Below are 20,465 nucleotides of genomic sequence, written 5' to 3' on the forward strand. Positions count from 1 at the left end.
TTTGCTGATAATAAAAATTATACAGTAGTGACTCGATCGATTTGAGTATTGTCTAGTAAGCACTTGTTTAAATACTGAACTGTGAAAACTGATCTTTTAATATTTTGTACCAGTCTTAAGAAAATGTAGTCACACATAAGCATATGAAACAAGAATGTCAGAGTTGTCAGTTATATTTAATTTTCAATGAATTCAGATTTATAGATCTAAATCTTTCATACAGTTTAATAAAATGCATTGTAAAGATATAACACTTGTTAAATTTGTTAAATATATATTGTGCAATAAAAATACTAAAACTAGTATCTCGCCACCAACACTAGATGGCAGTAATATTAGGATAATCGTTGCAAAATAGTCATGTAATGAAACATGCAAAATTTGAGGTTTGGCTTGATTACTATCATAAATATTCATCTGTGAATAGCATAATAGAAATAATTCTAGCGAAAATATTTTCTACCTTTCTAAGGTAAATTTTGCACATATATTAAATCATACCGTTTAGTTTACTGCCCTTTTCGTGATTCCTAGTAACAAATTTTACTGTTGCACAATCCTAGCTAACCTTAACTCAACTACTGTTATGATCAGGTGGTTAAGACACTTGACTCACAATCTCAATGTTGTATGTTCGAATCTCTGTTCAATCAAATATGTTCGCCCTTACAGCCAGCCGTGGGGACATTACACAGTAACGGCCAATCCCACTATTTGTTGGTTAAAGAGTACCGTAAGAGTTGATGGTGGATGGTGATGACTAGCTGCCTTCCCTCTAGCCTTACATTGTTAAATTAGGAACGGCTAGTGAATATAGCCTTCGTGTATCTTTGCGCAAAATTCAAAACCAAACCAGTGCCAGTAAAAGAGTTTTCACAATAGGTAAGTAATAAGTCCCCTAGATAATTTTTAAACTTTAAGTCTTGAAAGACCTTTTCAGGAAAGTGATAATCACGTAGTATATGTTCAGTTAAACATGAACTGGAGAAAATGTACATGAGATTAGTTATACACTACCAGTGTAAAGTATACATTTATATTAAGTTTTCATTTTTGCTTCAATATTATGATAGTTCCCATGTCTTAGTTTTATTCGTATTTATTTATGTTATAAGGTTTGAAAGGTTGTTGTTATAATAACAAAATTAATTTTGACAACAATAAAAATTAAAATCCAATACCAGAAAGATATATATATATATAACTTACAAAAAAAAAGCTCCTTCGTATTATGTTCTGTTATTAAATTCAAGAGTTTGTGATATAAGAAAACACACATTTTAATAGAAAATATTACTATGCAATCTTACATTGTGAATATAGGTTTAAGTAAAGGTTACTTTCATATTTATTTATCGTAATAAATATTATCTTATATCAGCTTGATTTTTTTTATTTTCGGTTATCTTCAATGGAAACACTTCTGAAAGATTTGACATATAATCATACAGCATGTCTGAGAGAAAGAGGATTTCAACGACTTTCAACTGATTTACTCAGCGGTGGAGGCCAGTAAGAGCGTTTTCTTTTTGTCTGGATGAGCCTTAATAATTCTTCTAGGCCTTCCAAGCTGACTTCTGCAGAGCATATCCGTATACAATAGTATTGTCAAAACGCACGTAGGCCACCTCAAGTATGTGTAGTCGAGTTGAAGATTATTAAGATGGCTTATAAGTACGTCACTCAAAAACATGTATTCAGAATAACTCACTGCAGATTGACGTGATTTACTGTTTCTGTAGATGCCTGTTCTTTTATTCAAGAGGAATGGTAAGATAAGTTTTAGACTTGAAAGCAAGGGGTGACACTTTCTTAGCTATACACTAAACATTGAGTACTAAATAAATCTTGAGAATAAGACTTTGTTTCTTTGTCTTATAATTTTGGACAAAGCTCCACGAGCTAATTTAACAGTGTAAGACTAGAGGAAAAACGGCTATTTATCACCAACCAACACCAACTCTCGGACTATACTTTTACCAAAGAATAGTAGGATTGACTGTGATTTTTAACGCCCCCACGGCTGCAAGAGCGTGCATGTTTGATGTGACGGAGATTTTAATCCTCGACCCTGAAATTAAGAAGTGAGGGCTCTGACAGACAATGAGGTTATCATGAAGTGTTGTTTATGGTGGAATCTTTGTTTTTTGTATATAGTGAAACACTGAATACGAAAATAAACTAACTAAGAACAAATTAAATGTTTTGAAGTGCTCACCTGTCTCTGCTAATTAACAACAAAATCACGTGATGATGAAAATCTTGCAGTAAAACCTACACTATTCTATACACGATGAAAAATGACTCAGTATTTCAAATAAAAACCTTATAAAGCCTGAGTAAATTTTAGGTCACTACTTTGACCATGAATATTTATATTCTTTATTAAATCCGAGAATGCTTTATTAGAAAAAACAATTTGATTACTCAAGAAAGAATTTCAACATTTATTTTGTAATAACACAAAAGCAATATATATTGTTTATTCCAAGCTCCCGTTTTCTCATGGCCGGCATGACCAGATGGTGAAGGCACTCGACTCGTAATCTGAAGGTCGCGAGTTCTAATCTCCGTCGCACCCAACATACTCGCCCTTTCAATCGTGGGGGCGTTATAAAGTTACGACCAATCCCACTATTCGTTGGTAAAAGAGTAGCCCAAGAGTTGGCGGTGGGTGATGATGACTAGCTGCCTTCCCTCTATTTATACACTGCTTAATTAGGGACGGCTAGCGCAGATAGTCCTCGTGAAGCTTTGGACGAAATTCAAACCAAATCGTTTTCTTTTATGTCAGAATAAAACTTTGAACATTAAAAGTAGGAATAAAAAAATACTCAATATAACAGATTTAATGTTGGCTGATGGCTGGCCATAACAACTTAGCAATTTGTACAACTTTTAATGAACGTGGAAGCCTAACAGTAGTGACGAATTTTCTTCTTAACGTCATCGATTTACTGACTGCTGAATTACTTAAGTTCTGGTATTGGTGTTTATTATTAAACACAAAGCTACACAAAGGGATATCTGTGCTCTGCTCACCATGGGTATCAAAACCCGGTTTTAGCTGTATAAGTCCGCAGACATACCGCTGTGCCACTAGGGAGCCTTATGTTCTGTGTAAGCTTTATTTCATCTAAACATTAATTGCAAATTATTTATATATATATATATAAAGTTTTGGAATGATATATTTTATACTTGATATGTACTAAAAATCTCTGTGAAATAGATCTGTAATACATGATGTCCTAGAAGTCTGGACCCTTAGGGAAAAATACACAGTGTATTCCTAATGTATTTATTATTCAAATTGCATGCCATTTACAGCCATACACATGTCATTCTTATTATGTGTTCCATCAGGGTATTTTCTTTCCTGATATATCTAAAACTAACATTAAAAATGTGTTCAAGAATGTAATATCTATTTACCATATAGAACCAGACTTCTGGGACACCCTGTACATTTTTTTGTTTGTGTTTTTAAAGGATTTGGTTTGTTTTGAATTAAGCACAAAACTACACAATGGGCAATCTGAGCTCTGCTCACCACGAGGGGGCCTTTTTTTTTAAAGGGAAAATACAGTATCGGTCTTATGAGCACACATTCCATAGAACTTTTGGACCAAGTCATTTTCTTTGTCATTAACCGTGCAGATCGGTTGGTGTAACATGAGAAACGGAAACATATTCTTTACATATTCTTCCTGGCTTCAGGCTCACTTGAGTGCACAGCCTGGTCGATATTTGTTTGAGAACTTTTCGCGTTTTAGTTTAAAAGGATAATATTAATGTTATAAAATAAATTGAAATATTTGAATCATTAGAATTGAGATCTGATGAGGAAAACTAACTAATTTAAACCAAGTTAACAAAATGCTATTTTCTAATGTAACTGATCATTGCAAAACAGGATAAAAATATCAACCATTAATAACATAGGCTAAGTATTCGATTACAAATAAATACGAAAATAAGTAATATACTACCAAAACAACTAATGAAAACAAATAGATTAACCACTTTCAATCAAATATCAGTTGGGTGTTTCAAATAGTTATCATCTTGGCAGTGTCAACGAAATGCTGCGTCTAATGATAGGAATTACATTATATACTGGTACCATAAAGATTACATATATATATATGTGTGTGTAGGTTGGTAATTTAGCCAAATAAAATGTTTTATTACAGTCCTTACGATATTCATGTTAAAGCGCATGCGTAAGATAATTTTATACCCGCTAGTTTGGTCTATAGCACTGAGTCGACACGTGAGCTCGAGACAGACGATACTAACTATCGGGTGGCATGTTACACTTTATTAAATAAGGGAACAGCTATCTTTCAGTTCAGTTATACTGATAACTATCAAAAGGTAAGTTTATATACAATCATATATTTTCTTATTTAATAACATAACCCATCATATTTCCTTAATCGAGTAGAATAGGCACTTTAAAATTTTTAGGTTTTAGGTTGCATCAACACACAGTTAAGCATATAACTCAGGTTTATTCTGGTAAGTTAACTATTACGCATATAAATAACATAGCAAAATTTGTTTACATCATTGTAAGACTATTTGCTGATATATATATATATATATATTTTCAACGAAAACATTCTATTGTTAACAGAGTTGTCTCATTTTATACATAGACTTCAATTATTGGTATTTCTTTGTCAAAATCGTTATTCCAGGGCCTGATGGTTAAAGGCTCGAATCGCAGTCTGAGGGTTGCGGATTCAAATCTCCATCACCGAACATTATTGTCCTTTCACTCCTGGGTAACGTTGCAAAATACATGGCAGTGGCTGGTGTTGACTAGCTGCATTTTATCTAGCTTATCACTATTAAATTAAAGACGGCTAGCGTAAATAGCTCTCCAGTAACTTTTCACGAAATTACAAACAAACCGTTATTCCAACAGTCTGTAAAATAACATTTAACTTATTAATAAGTGTATTACCATTCAGAGTTTTCTCATTAGTTAACGTCCCAGTGGCACAGCGCTATGTCTGTGGACTTACAACGTTAGAAACCTGGTGGAGAGAAAGCATGAATAGCATAATGTTTAGCCTTGTGTTTAACTACAAATTAGTTGGTTTGTAACTAACGCGGCCGTGTAAGAGATGATGCTACCTCAATTGCGTGTGTGTGTGTTTATATACTTATTTTATTTCAGATTACGTACAACAGTAAAAGATTACAAACTGATACAATTAAACAAAAATGGTACCAAATTAATAATTAGCGTATCTTGATTCACTGTGAATAGTGTTTTTTGTGTTTTATGTTTTTTCTTACAGCATATAATGTTGATATACTACTCTCTTTTTGGACTTATTTTGATAAGTTTGTTTGTTTTTTCACCAGTTCCAATGTCTTTGGTGGAGACCTAATAATATGTTAGTCTCAAAACAACAGAAAATTGTTCATCTGTAATGTTTTCCATACAGTATGAATATAGCATTTAGTGTTCGCAAATAAAACGTAAAACAGTCTATGTCTGCAGTTTATCAAGGTAAACATGTTATTAAATTTACCATTAAACATTACCATCATATCTCAGTTGTGGGTTGTTGTTGTTGTTTACAATCTAACAATAAAATTAAAATATTTTCTCCAAATACGTCACCTCTCCCAGTGGCACAGCGGTACGTCTGCGAATTTATACTACTAGATACAATACCCACAGTGGGCAGACCACAGATAGCCCTTTGTGTAGCTTCGTGCTTAATAACAAAGCAACAACCAAAACATGTTTAAGAAATAAATTCATATATTATTTTTACCGTATGATTCTTCTGTTTGGTTATATAGAGATGCCTCTTAAATTTAGATATGTGATTAGTGTACATCATTATAGCGGACAGAGTACTTTTGTGTGCCTCAAAACAAATGTATAAACTATAATGTAGTTGGTGTATGACAATATGTAAAGATAATTAAGTTTGATTGGTTGGTTTTGAGTATTCGCTCATGGCTACGGCAGAACTACTTCCACTAATCATCTCTAATTTTATTCCATTAAACTCGAAGAAAAGTAACCAGTGAGCAGCACACACCTCCAATTATTGGTCTAGTGGAATTGCAAAATGAGATTTGACCGTCGCTATTATAACTTACACTCATATTATCAAATACGGAGCGCGTTTTTGAGGCAACAGAATGAGAAGCATAGACCCTCTGATTCCCAGTACGATGTTCGAACCAAAATGCTACATCCAGTTCCTAAGAAAAAGAAAAAGCTGGTAGTTAATTGTGATTTATAGGAACGACGTCACCAGTCTCGTGCTGCCCTTCAAACAAACTCCTCTGGCCACCAAGATTATGTACTACTATCTGATACGTCAAGTTCCACTGTGGTATGTTTCTACCACGGCGGATAATTTTTTCACAAACTTTCATATGGTCTCTTGTTTTACAGGTACGTTGACTTCCAGTACCATGTTTGTGCAGATCAAAAGGTATTGAAACGTAATTATAACTACATCAAAGAAGTTGCATAATGTATGATTGAAAGGAATTGTCTTGTGACCTCAATTGTTTTTTGTTTTCTTACTGTCTTTCTCGTAAAAGCAGAAACTGATTTTGAGGAGCGGCTGGAAACGTGATTTCTGAACCTTCATCAACTTCAGATACGTGTTTTAAATTTTGTTAACGCCACCAAACTTGGGAAACTATTGATGTTCCAAATGCATGTTATTTTTTGTTTCCATTAAAAGTATTAAAGGTTCCATTCTCTGAAACGTTATATCCTATGGCTCAACTTTGTTTAAGAATCTATATGTATAAATATTTCTATTCGGAAATGCCGCGAACTATTCCTTCAAACATAAATCTACCCTTGCGTGTATTGCCATCCGTATTGCCACAGCTCACATTTTAATGCATGAACATTTGAAAATCCTTCATATAAAATACCATTAATCTTATTTATAAACACGTAAAATTTACAATAAATTTCACTCTAATTTCAGTCTGATTATTGTTCACCTAACTTGTAATTGTCTGAAGATTATATTGCATCGTTTTACTATCTGCACAAAGCATGGTTTTAAAAAGTCGACAACAATTTGTTCTTGTTAAAAACACAGATTAGTTAGCAGCAAACATTTCATCTCCATCGTTAGATACGCAAAGGAGAACCATTGGATTATCAACAAACAACAACTTGACTAGACAGGATATTCATGAAGATATTGTATTTCCTACATATATATGGGAACTACATCGTAAAGCATGCTAAAAAAGACAGACAGTGAGCGCAAAACCCGCAAACAAAACAATCCCCAAGGACGGAGTGCCTGGAAAGGTCGTCAAAACAAATGCAGAATTGAAAAATATGTGTTCGCTTAAAAGCATAAGTTAATTGTGAATGTGAATAATACGCAAATCGACACATTCATTGACTTAACTGAAATAAAAATTACTTTTAACATTATAAACTTTATCTGCCTTTACTCTCTTATTATGATAACTGAAAATTATGTTCAAAGATAGGATCGTGTTTTAAATGCCAACATGATACGCAGAAAATGTAGTAATATTAATAATAAACTACTCGTAATGGAGGATTAAATATGTATTGTCCACTCACTTCTTGACCAAAATGTGTCCAAAGCAATGAAATGTATTTGAAACAATCAATAACAATCGAGTTTCAACACTGTCGTTAATTGCTGTTTATAAAAATTGTTGGAACTTCTACGTTGTCATAAGCTTAAAAATGGTTCTATTCAATATCTGGACGTCGTCGTGATAATAAATCGTGAATCGTTTGAGGACTGCGTTGATAAGATCAGTTAAACTATCTTCTGGTCGCAAAATTTTCAAAATTCGTGATTCGTCTGATATGGTCAATTTTTTTCAACAAGTCTTCTGAATAGTTTAAAAAAGCAAAAAAGTTCATACCCGCGATGTTTCAGTTGGCTTAACACAAAATCTGAGAAATAAATGTTTGCTTTCCTATTTTGGAAAAATAGGTAAAAGTAAATTAGCTTAAATTTGGAGATCACCAGATGGCATATCAGCTGTTGAGCATTATTACTGAACCCATTTATGCAAGTTACAATACCAATTTTGTCATTATTTACTACTTGTGCAATTTTAAAGGAGAATTCGTAACATTTTCCTATTATTATGGAAGTCATATTTGAAATAATCCACTAGGAAGAATGTAAAACATTACTTGAACGTCATAAAACAGTTACTTTAATGGAACTCTGTTTTATTCCAAGGAAGTTTATAAACGTTTCTAGAATTCTATAGAAGCTACAAAAAGTAAACTTTGATAATCGCAAGAGTGTCTTTATATGGTAAACTTGTTTTGTCAGGACACATGGGTGTACAATGGTAACCAATGTTGTATATGATCAAGTGTAAGGCTTCTGTGAAGTTCTTATGGCTTCTCTAATATTCCAAAGATTTTATGAATTCATCTTTTACACTTACTTCAAGCTTCTCCTGTAATAACAGATTCTTTTCACGACAGCTCAACTTTATCACTGATGTCACTACAAATCTGTTGTGAGGTAATTGTCAGGTACTAAGGATATATATAATAACGTTAACATTTATGAATTAAGTGTTTGAACCATAAAGTTGTTCATTGCTTTAAACGAGTATAGTATGTTTAAGTAAAACACAAGGATATAGTTATACCACAAGTATATGTTTTTTGGATACTGCGTGGAGTTTCTGCAAAAAATCATTGACAATTAGAGAGTGCGCAGATATATATCACAATCGAACAGCTTAGATAGACTGTTGCCATTAAGGGACAATTGAAATTCAAGGCTTTCGAGAAAATCCAGTAGAATGGCGAAGAAAAATATCAGTATTAAGTTTTAAACTTCTTTCATAGTGGCACAGCCATGTTTTCTTCACATACGAGGTAAGCTTGTGTTCCATTATTTATATGAGAAGATTATTTCAACATACATCATTTCATTTGCTTCACGTGCACTGCAAACAGTGTTTGAATTTTCTGTGTTAGTATTCATGCATATATTTACCAGTTTTCAGTCTTGTACAAAAGGTCAAAAGCTCAAGGAACAGGAAAGCAAATACAAGAACGAATAACACAAAAGTGTTCTATTTTAAGCCAGTTATATAGACCAGAACTAAAATAATTGAAAGGAAACATTCATGATAATGATGAAATTTTGGTATAAGACTAACTAGAAATACACTAGAAGAAAAACAAAACAGCCTATAATATTAATATTGCATTGAACCATCAGCTGGGTATTTATTTCGACCGTAAGTTTAATAATAACTCATGAAGTTCGGTAATTCCGTGAGATTTAGGTTAGTCCTAATATTAGATAGTAAACCAACATTACAAATCAATCTTGCCAAGGGTAAATTTCGTTTATGAAACATGAAAATATATTTTTCACATTATAACCAATAAGAGTAATTGAAACTAACGATGAAAAATAATCCAATAAGATGTTTCTTACAAAATCTATAAAAGTACCATTCCTTTGTTCCTTACAGCTTACCAATACGTAAAAATGTAATATGTCTATAAACGTCACATGTTTGTATCCACAAACGACTGAATGTTATAAGAGTGTAATATAATCAGTTCTTGTTTTAATGTGTGTTTTTGAAATGAAGCACAAAGCTACACAATGGGCCATTGTGTTTTGACCTCCACGGCTATCGAAACCTGGATTATAGCGTTGTAAGTCCTCAGGCATATCGTTGTGCCTCTGGAAGGAAATATAATCATAGCTTAAATTATAGTAACTGAACAAGGGAAAGTCCATAAGTACCATGCAAGAAATGTTTACATTACTGACACTAACGTATATATAAATGAAACGTGAATTCAATTACCATATTATTCAGTCATTAATTGGACCAAAATTAAGCTTTATGAATAACTCTGCAAAAAAACACAAAAACATTAAGAGCAAACTAACATTAGTTTTACCAATGGCCGATGGAAATAAAAGTTTGACACAGAGAGAATCAGCATGTTTATAGCTATGCACAATACGTGTCTGCATTGAGGCTAAGTCAGTCAATGAAGTCTCACTCTCGAAGCTCTCTCACTATGAGTAAAATCTTGTGTGTATGTATGTATACAAGTCAGTAAGACAATCACTAGAAAGGGATAAAGTTAGGCTTACAGTAATAGACGAAAGCGAAAATAGTATTAGAAAGCTTTTCCGAAAAAAAAGAAACTCAACTCGACTCTTATTTAATGTAAAATTACTCTGACAGAAAAGCTTTCCAAATGTGTAAAAACTAATTGATTTTGAATTCCAACGAAATACCAGAAATAAAGAAAATACTGATACAAACGGTAATAAGGATTATCTTCTATTTCAGCACCATGTGAATTTCATATTTTTTCTAAAGTTCAAAAGATCCAGTTTTCATTTGGCACGTGTTGTTGAATAATGTTGATTCCTTAATACGCAATATAGCGAATATTTTCTATCGTTTTAAATATTTAAGAGATGATTTTGTATAATATCCTAAAATCTTCACATATACTGCTGAAAATATTATTAATAATAGAGATTTCAGAAATTCTAAGGGCCCGGCATGGCCAAACGTGTTAAGGCGTTCGACTCGTAATCCGAGGGTCGCGGGTTCGAATCCCGGTCGCACCAAACATGCTCGCCCTTTCAGCCGTGGGGGCGTTATAATGGGACAGTCAATCCCACTATTCGTTGGTAAAAGAGTAGCCCAAGAGTTGGCGGTGGGTGGTGATGACTATCTGCCTTCCCTCTAGTCTTATACTGCTAAATTAGGGACGGCTAGCGCAGATAGTGCTCGAGTAGCTTTGCGCGAAATTCAAAAAGACAAACAAACAGAAATTCTAACTGGTTAAGCTATCTGGTTCACAACATTATAATAAATTATCATATGAAGTTTTTCTTAAAGCGAGGCCCCCCGCTAGTACAGCGGTATATCTCCGGATTTACAACGCTAAAATCAGGGGTTCGATTCCCCTCGGTGGGCTGAGCAGATAGCCCTTTGTGGCTTTGTTATAAGAAAAACACAAACACTCTTAAAGCGAGTAAACGCAAGTAACTGTCAGTAGATAACTTTTTATGATAGCCCGCTTATTCATTAGTAGACAGGTAAAATTCATCACCAGCAGTAATAGAAACTATTCGAAAAAAAAATGTTTAAACTCCATCAGCTTCTAAATAAGTGACTTTTATTTATTTTTTCTCACTTAACGTAGAATTTCTAGTAGGTTTTCTCGTTCTGGTGATTTTAAAAATCAGTATTTAAGAAAGACAAAAAAAAGAGGTATTGTGGCAACGCCTATTTGTTTTGTACGAAATTGTAGGCTTGGAAACGCACTTGATCTTTCCACGATGAATCAATACCGAAACTGGCCAATAAAAATGGCTTATCTGTTCTTCTTTGAAAATAAAATGACATGAAAGAACCAGTTCTTGAAATGTTAAACACATTAAAGATGGCTTTTGCTCTGGTACACGTAATGAAAGTATAATACCAACATAGGTTTCCGCTTGTGTTCATATACAGGGTGACGGAAAAGTCAAGTACCATCATGATATTTATAAAGTCGTCCTTACTATGATTTTACGTCGTGGTTATGTTTCAGTAACTCTCGTTTTACTTTTCTTATAATAATTGTTTGAGGTGTTATTAACCTTGCAAAAAAACTTGTGGAAGTGGTTCTATTTTGATATAAATAATGTTCACTTCAGTCTTCCTAAATCAGGACTTGGAAAATTTTTGAGAAAGAGGATGATGCGCAACATTTGCATCAATCTGCGTTTTTCCTTCTTTCTTTATAACCTAATCTAGCTCCACTCATCGTATGCATCACAAAAAATATTAATTGTTTTAGCTATTAAGGCACAAAAATTAATTAAATTTGCTGAATATTATTCTAAGTAGTTCAAGAACTCAGTTTATCGTTCTCATAAAAATTAACAGTTGTGTTCGATGACGAATAACTCAGTGTGTCTTGTTTGTTCTAGAGGACGCTACATTTTCAATTGTGCTCTCTGAAAGCTAGTTTGACATAACAATTGTACGTTAAAGTGCTAAAAAAGTGGTCACCCGATTATTATTTTCCAAGGCACATTTTTATTAAAAATCAAGAAAATGCAGGCCAGAAGGGGAGAAGGAACGTTTGGCAAGAGTGAACAATTTTGTATCATAAGAAAAAATATCAAGTTGAAGAGGAAAAAAAAAAAAAATTGGCCCGGCATGGCCAAGCGCGTTAAGGCGTAGCCGAGGGTCGCGGGTTCGCATCCCCGTCGCGCCAAACATGCTCGCCCTCCCAGTCGTGGGGGCGTTATAAAGTTACGGTCAATCCCACTATTCGTCGGTAAAAGAGTAGCCCAAGAGTCGGCGGTGGGTGGTGATGACTAGCTGCCTTCCCTCTAGTCTTACACTACAAAATTAGGGACGGCTAGCACAGATAGCCCTCGAGTAGCTTTGTGCGAATTCAAAAACAAACAAACAAACGAAGAGGAAAATTCTATTTTACCAATAGTATATAACTAAGTTGATAATTGAGTATGAGCACAGCGTTTGCCCTCCAGTGGCTCAGCGGTATGTCTGCGAACTTACAACGCTAAAATAACGAGTTTCGATACCCGTGGTGGGCAGAGCACAGATAGCCCATTGTGTAGCTTTGTGCTTATTTCAAAACAACAGCGCAACGTTTCTACTAAACTGTTAAGACCTAGCATGGCCAAATGTGTAATGCGCTTGACTTGACTCACAACTGATTATCACGAGTTCGAATCCCTGTCCCACCAAACATGCTCGCCCTTTCAACCGTGGGGGGGGGGGACTATAATGTTTCATTCAATTTCACTAGTCGTTAGTAAAAGTGTAGCTCCAGAGTAGGCGCTGTGTGCTTTCCTTCTAATCTTTCATTGCTAACTCAGAGACAGCTAGATTTTAATAAAGAGTTGCTAAAGGTCAGGAATCGACTGTCGAAGACCGTTAGAATAGAAAAATATTTAATAGTGAACTTCAACGTTGTTTTATCTCAATGATGGCAAAAATATATGTGGTTCCTCAAATTGAGATTGCGCGTGTGTTACTATAATATTAAATTTTGTTTAAGAGTTTTATAGATTTCGTATCTACAGCTGGTTGTATTAAAACATAATTAGGTCTATTTCAACAGTATGTTTTATTGTTAGAAATCAGCTCTACATGCTGATAAATGCCACACTTGGACTGTTAATATTTAATTTGTTATCATGCAATATTAACTACGGAGTTCTTAATATTCACTTGTAATTTTTAATGAAAGCAAAGAGCAGAGATTTACTATTGCTTTTGATATGTTATTATTGTTTACCTTCTGTGGCAAAAGTGAAAAACAGAGACTTAACAATGCTTAGAAACAAAGATGGTTTTCCATAGTTTCATTTGAGCGAGCTCCTCACATAAATCATAGTAACCTTATACGATGCTGCTTAGCAACCTAATCATCGCGAAATATCATAAAGCTGTTTCACGAGAATCGAAATAGTAGAAACATGTTTACTAGTGAACGATAATTAAACTAATCTTGTATAAAGTTCACAACCTTTTCCACGGAACATGTACAAACATGTTTAATTCGTTTTAAAAACTTTGAAATCTGTATGAAATAGGCTTAAAACACTTTAAAACAACTCGCGTGCTGTCATTTTCTGTAGCAAAACTTTTAAAATATTTTAATTGATAGTAACCCTCTTTCATATTAATTTACTTGACTACTCCTTATGGCCCGGCATGACCAGGTGGTTAAGGCACTCAACACGTAATTCGAGGGTCGGGAGTTCGAATCCCTGTCACACCAAACATCTCGCCCTTTCATCGTTGGGGGCGTTATTATGTGACGGTCAATCCCATCTATTCGTTAGTAAAAGAGTAGCCCAAGAACTGGCGGTGGATGAGGATGACTAGCTAGCTGCCTTCCCTCTAATTTTACACTGTTAAATTAGGGACGGCTAGCGCAGATAGCCCTCGTGCAGCTTTGCTCGAAATTCAAAAACAAACAAACTACTTATTATGATGAAAAATCTCAGAAATAATGCTAACAGTGATTTCTTATGGTTACCTGGTGGATTAGTGTTAAGAATCTGAGGACTGGAAGTAAGATACGATGTACTGGACTGACTTTTGCCTTTTCCTTTCACCTATTGAAAAACCTCCGCATAAGAGAAGCCTTGACTTCTATATAATCGGCTTATTAATGGGCATTTTATATAGATGGAATTCAAAGACACCTGTTTGTTTCTTTAAATAAATGACTTTATGCTTAGCGTTTTAGTTTCTCTTCACTATATTTAAGGAATCTTAAATTTAACGTTTATCTAACGTTTAAAACTGTTATTGTATCCTTAGCTACATATATAGGTTTTGTGTGACGTTTTCATTCATTATTACTTTCGGCTTTTTTCTTTCTATATACAGCATTTGAACTGAATGGAATCAAAATGTAATTCTCATTCCAGTATATCTAGTATTGTCTGCAATATTTCAGTCTGAAATCTCAATTTTTTTTTTCATACAAAAGGAAGGCTATTGAATAAAAATGACTTATTTCTTCTTAGTTATTTTCTACTTTTCAGATTTTGCTTCTTCTCTTCTGTCATTTTTAAAGAAGGAGACAATTCTTTACACGAAACATTTGTGTTGTTATTGTACTCTTCACATCAAATCATTTGTTAGTCGCATAAGATTGTAATAATTTCATTACTGCGAATATTGCAAGTAGTAACAACTACTTTGATTCGCAGTCTCTGTTTTGATATATGTTTTTACCCGCGGCACTTCAGCGTTAAGTACACGTAATTGTGACGCAACAATCCAAGGTTTGATTCCCCGCAATGTGTGTTTTTCTTATAGCAAAGTCACATCGGGCTATCTGCTGTGTCCACGGAGGGGAATCGAAACCCTGATTTTAGCACTACGAATCCGAATACGCACCCCTATTCCACAAGGAAACTCTACGCGGTGAATAGAACACAGATAACCCACTGTACTGCTTTGCGCTAAAATAACATAAATTATAGGAGTAACCAATAAATATAAAATGCGAAAAAATATAGTCCTCTTCGGTTATGAATATTTTTTATTGTAAGTATTCGTGAAATTGCTTAGCAATTGTAATCGAGTAATTCATTAAAACGTGTTTTTATGCTCTCTGTATTAGCGCCACATGCCTGAATAATAAACTAAGCTACCAAAATTCCTGGTCAGTCACAAATAAGTTATAACGAAATGAAATTATAAAACTCTATGTCACTTCCTATATATTTCTAATTCGTGTTCCACGCTGTTGTCATGAGCTCCACTTAGATATTCCAGTTGAAAATGTCCACTTTACTCGATTGTTGCATCTGCAACACTTTTTATTCTAAAGCTTTATTAGAATTACTGCCTGTTGATTTGCTAGGCTACTTTTCCTTCATTTTCTATTACGTATTGTTAAAAATAAAAGTCCAGAAAGTCGTACAGAGAGCCTATATATATTAGGAGCTTATAAATTCCCTGGTCTATGATTCACTACCGTACTAGCATAAGCGAACATAAATGCACCATTTATATTAGCAGATGATCTTCAAGGAATCAAATCCCATATTAAAGGGTCTGGCAGGACCAATTGGATAGGGCGCTCGACTTGCAATCTCCATGTCACACGAAATCATTATAATGTGACGGTCAATCCCATTATTCGTTGGTAGAAAAGTAGCCCAAGAGTTGGCGGTGGGTGGTGATGACTAGCTGCCTTCCCTCTAGTCTTACACTGCTAAATTAGAGAAAGCTAGCGCAGATAGCCCTGAAGTAGCTTTGCGCGAAATTCAAAACAAAGTTAACCTCACGCTTAAAATGGTTATATCTTTTAAAATATTGTCCCGGAAACAGTTTCATCATAGGTACATTGAAAACCACCAACTTTATTTAAAAAAGCCTAAACTTGGTACGGAATGTTTCAAACCCATATTCCACTACACAATTAAATCGCTTTTTTTGACAAGCATCATTACTTTTATATCTCAACTTTCCCTCTCTTTCAACGATAGGAGATTGCTATTGGAAAAACTGCAGGATATTGCAAGGATCACTGATCATTGTTCACTATCTTCCTTGAAAGATAGGCTTGACGTGCTTACTGAAAATGAAGGAAAGCATACCGAATACCTTCTGCGACAATTTTTGAAGCATTGTAGACACATGAATATAACGTGGTTCTCAATACGCCGCTAATAATTGGATAATTATCCAGTCTTCGCTCCTGTTTTGCAAATCAACATCATCCTTTAATTATTCACAAGGCTGAAGATTAACAGAAATAAGTCGACATCTACGATGTATATATACACACACGTTCAATCTGATATTATTTCATTACTAAATAATCACTGAGGTCAATAGTTTGACCTGAGTGATGAAGACTTTGGAGTGAATATTAATTAGCAGCAGCAACAATAAATTAAACAATAAATATTTCCACATAAGTTATTGTCAAAGTTATTTGAGTGACATTTTTATCCTCGACTTAACCTCGTTGTTGGAACTGATATAACTCGATACTGCTGTCCTCAGAGTTTTGTTTGTTTTATAAACTGGTGTTGTATTCATCTAAAAAATTTATAAATTCAATTAACCCACGGACAAACTTTGTAACGTTATCATCCAGTTAGCTATTCTTATGGTTGATGTAGGAATACACACACGCAAACACACACACTCTCTCTCTCTCTTCACACATAAGTATACACATACAATTGGTAATGTAATTTTATCTAAAATGTGTGTATCTTTACAAAAGTATAGTTGTAATGGGAGTAGATAAACGACACTATTCACATCCACTCAAAGAAATTATTTCTAGTCTAATTAACTATTAATCGCTTTTAAACCTTATCTAAAACTTATTTTTATTGTTTTTTTTAAAGTAAAATTACTCAATGGGTTAATGGCTCTCTGCCTACGGCATGAAAATCGAGCCCGGGTTTTAGCGTTTTAAGTCCGTGAACTTACCGTTGACGCTCTGGGAAACTACTCAGAAAGTAATTTTAATAAACTCTGAAGTAGAAGTCGCTTTAAATATAGGTATAAGAACATTGTCTACGTGTGATATTCAGTCTCACGGTTGGACTTCGTATATAACTATATTTAAATATAGGTATAAGAACATTGTCTACGTGTGATATTCAGTCTCACGGTTGGACTTCGTATATAACTATATTTAAATATAGGTATAAGAACATTGTCTACGTGTGATATTCAGTCTCACGGTTGGACTTCGTATATAACTATATTTAAATATAGGTATAAGAACATTGTCTACGTGTGATATTCAGTCTCACGGTTGGACTTCGTATAAAACTATATTTAAATATAGGTATAAGAACATTGTCTACGTGTGATATTCAGTCTCACGGTTGGACTTCGTATAAAACTATATTTAAATATAGGTATAAAAACATTGTCTTCGTGTGATATTCAGTCTCACGGTTGGACTTCGTATATAAGTATATTTAAATATAGGTATAAGAACATTGTCTACGTGTGATATTCAGTCTCACGGTTGGACTTCGTATATAACTATATTTAAATATAGGTATAAGAACATTGTCTGCGTGTGATATTCAGTCTCACGGTTGGACTTCGTATATAACTATATTTAAATATAGGTATAAGAACATTGTCTACGTGTGATATTCAATCTCACGGTTGGACTTCGTATATAACTATATTTAAATATAGGTATAAGAACATTGTCTACGTGTGATATTCAGTCTCACGGTTGGACTTCGTATATAACTATATTTAAATATAGGTATAAGAACATTGTCTACGTGTGATATTCAGTCTCACGGTTGGACTTCGTATAAAACTATATTTAAATATAGGTATAAAAACATTGTCTTCGTGTGATATTCAGTCTCACGGTTGGACTTCGTATATAACTATATTTAAATATAGGTATAAAAACATTGTCTACGTGTGATATTCAGTCTCACGGTTGGACTTCGTATATAACTATATTTAAATATAGGTATAAGAACATTGTCTACCTGTGATATTCAGTCTCACGGTTGGACTTCGTATATAACTATATTTAAATATAGGTATAAGAACATTGTCTGCGTGTGATATTCAGTCTCACGGTTGGACTTCGTATATAACTATATTTAAATATAGGTATAAGAACATTGTCTACGTGTGATATTCAGTCTCACGGTTGGACTTCGTATATAACTATATTTAAATATAGGTATAAGAACATTGTCTACCTGTGGTATTCAGTCTCACGGTTGGACTTCGTATATAACTATATTTAAATATAGGTATAAGAACATTGTCTGCGTGTGATATTCAGTCTCACGGTTGGACTTCGTATATAACTATATTTAAATATAGGTATAAGAACATTGTCTACGTGTGATATTCAGTCTCACGGTTGGACTTCGTATATAACTATATTTAAATATAGGTATAAGAACATTGTCTACGTGTGATATTCAGTCTCACGGTTGGACTTCGTATATAACTATATTTAAATATAGGTATAAGAACATTGTCTACGTGGGATATTCAATCTCACGGTTGGACTTCGTATATAACTATATTTAAATATAGGTATAAGAACATTGTCTACGTGTGATATTCAGTCTCACGGTTGGACTTCGTATATAACTATATTTAAATATAGGTATAAGAACATTGTCTGCGTGTGATATTCAGTCTCACGGTTGGACTTCGTATATAACTATATTTAAATATAGGTATAAGAACATTGTCTACGTGTGATATTCAGTCTCACGGTTGGACTTCGTATATAACTATATTTAAATATAGGTATAAGAACATTGTCTACGTGTGATATTCAGTCTCACGGTTGGACTTCGTATATAACTATATTTAAATATAGGTATAAGAACATTGTCTACGTGTGATATTCAGTCTCACGGTTGGACTTCGTATATAACTATATTTAAAACCTACGCCTTAGCGGACCCAGACTTATCTCACTCTTATTAATGTGCTTTGTTACTCTGTACTGGATCCTCAAAACCAAATTAAAGATTTGAAATTATGTTACAAGGGATTAAGTCCTCCGACGTGACTTAACACCGACCTGCTGAGAACCATCACAGCAACTAGTGTGCTGTTAATTAATTAGTAAAGAAAGAAATCAATAGCTTAAATAGTATTGGTTTTCTTATATTTGCTACTACTGTCATACAATGTAACAGACAGTGTACGTATAATTAATGGTTGCAACATTTTGTAACAAAATATTTCTTTGTACAGTAAGTCCCTTAAAAAGACTAACAAATGAATTTTTATATTGAAGTATACAAAACGGTTCTCTAATGTTGTAGATATGAAATGAAGTAATATATATTTATGAGTAATACTATAAAAACTAACAAGAAAAAACACACATTTCACAAAACTGTCTTCTCTTTACATGCCAGACGATCGTTCTCATGAACTACAAAAACGGTCAATAATTATTAGACTTGGTTGTAATTATCAATAAAAAAAACTTAGATGTTTTTATTATTACTAAACATATCTTAAACGAGTCATAACGTGAAACCTAAATTTAAATTCTGATATTCTCAAAAAAATTCACTTAATTTCTAAACATAAACTTAAACGCAAATTTTGCTTCGTATTTTGAAACTTGTTTAGCCCTAAAAATAAATTATTTGTAAATTTATTATTTCGTGTGCCTTTTCCTAAATATATACAGGTCCCCTATCTCAGCGTTAGATAATTATTGATTACTAAATCTGTATTACTCTTCTTAAAACAAATATTCAATAAAAGTATTTATTAAATCATAAAATAACAAAGACTAATGAAGTCAACGCATTTTGTAATATGGTTATATCCTCTTTTTGCACTTACAATTCCAAAGTACTATTTTGTCAGCTTGTTTAATTAGGATTCACAGAAAGGTAAAAGATGGTCTGAATTTCTCTGGAAAATAAAATGTTGGGCCTTCCTCTAGTAATCTAATACTTTGACACTCTTTACTTTATAGAAACGTGTGCAATACGATATTGAACGAGTGCGTAGAAATAAATTAATCGTCTAAAGTTATTTATATTATCAAATAAATTGAATGGTTTGTTCTAGCCCAAAGCTGTACAATGCATCATTGAAAACTCCGAAATCTAGCGTTTTAAGACCTAAAGTTTAAAAATGTTATTTGTTAAGCACATAGCTTCACAATGGGTTATGGTAGTGTGCCCACTTGCTACGAAGTATCGAAACCCAGTTTTTAAAATGTTATTAGCCTTCCGACTCACCATTGAGCCACTTAGAGGGCCTTACAACTGAGTCCGATAAGAAATGTAGTGCTGTTGGAAACCTTCTACAGAGATACTATGACAATTCTTATAAAACTACTAAGAAATTATTAAAATTGTTCTCAAAAACGTATTCACATCGCTTTCTATTGGGTGACG

General features: G+C 33.6%; 1 protein-coding gene across 1 annotated transcript in view; it reads left to right on the forward strand.

Moving 5' to 3' along the window:
- Nucleotides 1-4,257: 4,257 nt before the first annotated feature.
- The window catches only part of LOC143249429 (uncharacterized), a 67,624-nt gene continuing 51,416 nt past the window's right edge, over nt 4,258-20,465 (forward strand). The window contains exon 1 of the mRNA XM_076499263.1: nt 4,258-4,380. The gene's annotated coding sequence lies outside the window, so the exon portion shown is untranslated. The remainder of the gene's footprint in view (nt 4,381-20,465) is intronic.

The sequence above is a fragment of the Tachypleus tridentatus genome, chromosome 4, assembly GCF_004210375.1.
Source record: "Tachypleus tridentatus isolate NWPU-2018 chromosome 4, ASM421037v1, whole genome shotgun sequence".
Taxonomy (NCBI): Eukaryota; Metazoa; Arthropoda; class Merostomata; order Xiphosura; family Limulidae; genus Tachypleus; species Tachypleus tridentatus.